Source organism: Cyprinodon variegatus, unplaced genomic scaffold (assembly GCF_000732505.1).
Source record: "Cyprinodon variegatus isolate N-32 unplaced genomic scaffold, C_variegatus-1.0 Scaffold1674, whole genome shotgun sequence".
NCBI lineage: Eukaryota > Metazoa > Chordata > Actinopteri > Cyprinodontiformes > Cyprinodontidae > Cyprinodon > Cyprinodon variegatus.
This window is the reverse complement of record NW_015152127.1, coordinates 21,830-26,300: the sequence shown is the minus strand read 5'-3', so window position 1 is coordinate 26,300 and position 4,471 is coordinate 21,830.

The following is a 4,471-nucleotide window of genomic DNA, read 5'->3' as shown; positions in this document are numbered from 1 at the left end:
CATATCGGATATCGGCCAAAATCCCAATATCGTGCATCCCTACTGTTGACCCCATGGAAACTGAAGGAACAGGAGCGAGGAAGCGTCTCTATGCTGGCATTACACCCCACACCCCTCCATGAAGGACAGATGACCTGGTTGCTGTACACATGAGAGGAAAAAGCGTACAGAAATGTCCAGTCTTTGCAATGTCACTCATAAAAAAGATAAAATTCAACTTTTATTTACAAGTAGATGAAAGTAAAATTCAAACATAAAATTTTAAAAGTGAAAAAGACATGACTTCAGTGAGGAGAGGAGACCCTAACCCCTGAGCAAAAGCATGGGGAAAGAAAAAGTAAATTTCATTTTTATAATTATTTCATGAGCCCTTAAATGAACACTGCAAAAAATGGAAATCTAAGTATGGCATTTTATTTTTTTTTATACAGTAAGAGCATTTTAGCTTAAATTTAAGACGTAAGTGAGACATTCTGCATGAGACACATTTAAAATAAGAAAAAACAATTGCATTGTCTTATTTCAAGTGACTATTATCTAATTATCTTATTTTCAGAGAACATCTCATTCCATTGGCAGATCATCTTATTCACTGGAAAAACGATCTAGAAGTAAGTAAAAGATTCTTAAATTAAGTGTATTTATCCTTAATTTCAGTAGGTAAATGAGATAGTTTGCCAATGGAATGAGTATTTTTACTCTTAAAATAAGATTATTATATTAAATGCACTTGAAAAAAGAAAATGCAGTTGTGTTTTCTTATTTTAAATGTAAATTGTCTTGTTCCATTTGCAAAATGTGTCTTTTACCTCCTCAATCCAAGAACAAATGGATTTATTTTAAGAAAAAATGACTTAACTAGATTTCAATTTTTTCCAGTGTAAACACTGGAAAAAATTGAAATCTAAATAACTCTTTTTTTCTTAAAATAAGTGTATTTTTTCTTGAATTGAGAAGGTAAGTGTGAAACTTTGCCAATGTAACGAGACAATTTATATTTAAAATAAGAAAACACAACTGCATTTTCTTATATACTCATTCCATTGGCAGATCATCTTATTTATTTGCTTAAAATTTGAGTAAATACACTTAATTTAAGAAATTTTTACTTTATTTGACATCGGCATTTTAGCAGGTGTGGCTGGAAAATGTAGATTTCTCTTATTTCATATGTTGATTTATGCAATTTACTCACTGAAAAAAAGATTTTCACTCAGTGTTTTCCACCTGCAAGGCCACACAGTGCCTGATAGAGGAGTGTTTGCATAAAAGACATATTTATTCCCATAAAAAGCCAAATTCTTTCTCAAGGTTTGTTACTGTTTAACCAAAGTGTGTGTAATTTATTTAGACTCTTCCCAGATCAGAACAGGGCTGGTTACCCTGCAGTAAGGGCTGTATGTTGAACTGTTCTCTCTTTGCAAAGATAAAATAAGAGTCCGACAGAGTGAAACTCATCGATCTCTGTTTATTTAACTGGGGTGAATAATTGAATACTTTTTTCCCACGACACAGGTTCGTAATATTGGGCGGTGGGCCGTCTTCCTTTATGCATTCTGTGCAAACCACATACAGAAGAAATGGAGCGGGACCACCTTAATGTTTTATTTCCCAAAAGCACAGAGTCCCCAGATGAGGGTGCAAAGAACAGAACCTGCAAACATTTCATGTGGAAAAATCCCACCTGAGTGATGCATCAGCCTCGCCTCCTCCATACAGGTGATGAGCAACAAAATAACTTTTTAACAAACATTTAAGCATTTTCTCTAAACACATTTACTGCAGCATTTACACACATTCTTATCGTTGCTTTTCTTCTCTTTAGTTTCTTCTCCTCCATAGATTTTGAAGAACAGATAGCATTCAGTTCATCAATTTATTGTTTTTATTTCATTCATGACTACTTGCCTTGGGAAAATTACCTTCACTGCAGAATTTATCTAGAAATAAGTACAAATGAAGTGTGTTTACCGTTAATCTCAGCAGGTAAATAAAATGAATAAGATAATTAGATCAAATACATTTGAAATAAGACATTGCAATTTTTTTTCTTCTTGTTTTAAATGTTCTGTTTCTTGTCCAATGGCCAAAGTGTCTCACCTCCTAAAGATTGTGTTTAGATTTAGATTTTTTTGGAAGTGAAAGTTTCACTTCTGATAAAAAATAGAAATTTTGGTGGGAAACTGCTTTCTCTGTACTTTTACAAAATTCTCATGAATCTGCTTTAGATTAAAATGTCTTCTTAAAAGAAAAATCAATGTCAGGACAGAACCAGCAGAGCAGAGATCTGAAGAGATGCTGAAGGGGAATCATGGACGGTGACAGGAATCATTTCCACGTTCAGTAAACAGGTAGAATCCAGCAGAAGTCTGAGGGCAGATCAGGAAAACAGATCAGAACGGGGACACGCAGTCTAAGGCTGCGTTCTCACTGCGGCCTTGATGCTCAATTCAGATTTTTTTTGTGAAATCTGACTTTTTGCGTTGCCGTTCCCATTTCCAAATATATGCGACTTGCATGTGATCTCCTGTGTGAACTGCAGTCATAAAACACAAGTGTCCCACATGCGCAGACGCAATGACATCACAGGCCAGCGTGTTCTGTGTTTACGGAAGTAAGCATGGATGGTAGTGCCGGTGCGCATCTAATCTTTCCCAACCATAAAAACTCAATCGTTTCAACATGGTTAAACATAAACACTGCTCTCCGCATCATCATCCGCCATTGTTGTTGTTTTTCTTGCTGCTTCTTCATAGCAAGACGCAGAATAGTGACCTTTGTTGAGTATTAATGACGCTCATTTCGGATGGCCGTTCACACACAGGTCGCATTTAAAAAGATCCAATTCGTATCGGATTCAGGACCACAGAGCCAAGCGGCCTGGGTCACATTGGAAAAAATCCGTGTCGTTCAGACAGTCATGAAAAGATCTGATCCAGGTCGCTTATGGGCCAAAAAAATCGGATTTGGGTCACTTCAGGCTGCAGTGTGAACGCAGCCTAAGAGGATCAGGATCAGGCAACCAGGAACAATCAGGTACGCTAGAGAACTCTCACCAAAGGCTCATCATCTGGCACTGATGGCTGGTGGAAGGCTGGTTAAATAGAGGCTGAAGAAGGTGGATCAGATGAACTGTAATGAGAACTGGACGGAACTGGGCAGGGGAATGGAAAGAGTAATCAGGCCAGTCATCAGCACCAAGACTCTGGCAGATTTAAAGTTACCTGTTAATATATCCTGCGTTCTTCCTCTGGCTGGCAGGAATATAAACATTTCCCAGAGGAAAACCCCGATCTGAGCTCTAGATGAGCGGAATTTCCAGTTTTCACGCTGGAAATGTGTTTTTATATCAGGATCTGACTGCGGTGAAGGATGCAGGAGTTTGTCCAGCAACCAGAGGGTCGCCAGATTCAGCTCCATAGGCTGAAACACATGATCCACCTGCTGATGGTGGTCAGAGGGTCTGGTGGCGTCTCAGTGCAGCAGCCTTGCTTCCATCAGCGCGCCCCAGCGCAGCTGTGGCTGAATGACTGGCTGAATGCTGCTTAAACCGGTTTGGGGTTCTACCAACTTATAAAGCCGCTATATTTGATATATTGGATGTCTGTAAAGATTCTCCATGGCTTGTTCAGAAAGCTTAAATTTATCCTTTGGAATTTAGTTTATGATTTTAGAGGCGTCTTTGTTGTTTTATATCAGAAACAGACAAAAAGAATCAGAAGTTTCCAGGCGTCTGCATCTTTCTGGACTCTGCCCTGGTCTCTTTCCGTTCAGCCAGTCCTGATCAGCTCCTGCTTTTTAAGGTATGTTTTCAAATCTTAAGTTTCAAGCTGCTAATTAAAGTCCATCTGTGTAAAAGAAGTGACTGAACAGCAGCCAGAGGTGGAGAAGAATGACAAAGAAAGGACAAGGAGGAGAAAATAAAGTGTTTTGGAAGGAATCTATGAAAGAAGGTAAGACGTGGGTGTCAACTGTTTATGACTCACTGCCTTTAAGAGAATCTGTCATGAATAATTTGCAGACATATTTTTCCCTGGAGAGATTGCCTTTGAAGTGTCTGCTTCATGGAAAGAAGGGCCTGTTTGACTTTCACACAGCAGTGGTTATTCCCCTGCAGTCTAATGTGGCTCCATTAGACAGACAACCAGAGACGCTGTTTGCTCTCTGAACTCTTCATCATCACTGCTGTGTGATTTCCACAGGAATGGAGGCTGCTGGACTTCCACCACTGAACTGAGTCTTGAACATACGGAGTCTTTCCAGATGGATTTGCTGTAAGACTGAAAACTCAGAACTCATAACACACCGGCTTGCAGTGCAAGGTTAACTGGTCATGGCTGAGGCACGGAAAAAGTTTAAACCTCCTGAGGAGGGTAAAAAGAGAAAGCGGGAAAGGGATCGAGGAAAAACTAGAGTCCATCTTGTAAAGGAGTTTGTTTGTTGTTTGCAGGCTGAAAGAAGAAGCCGGTGT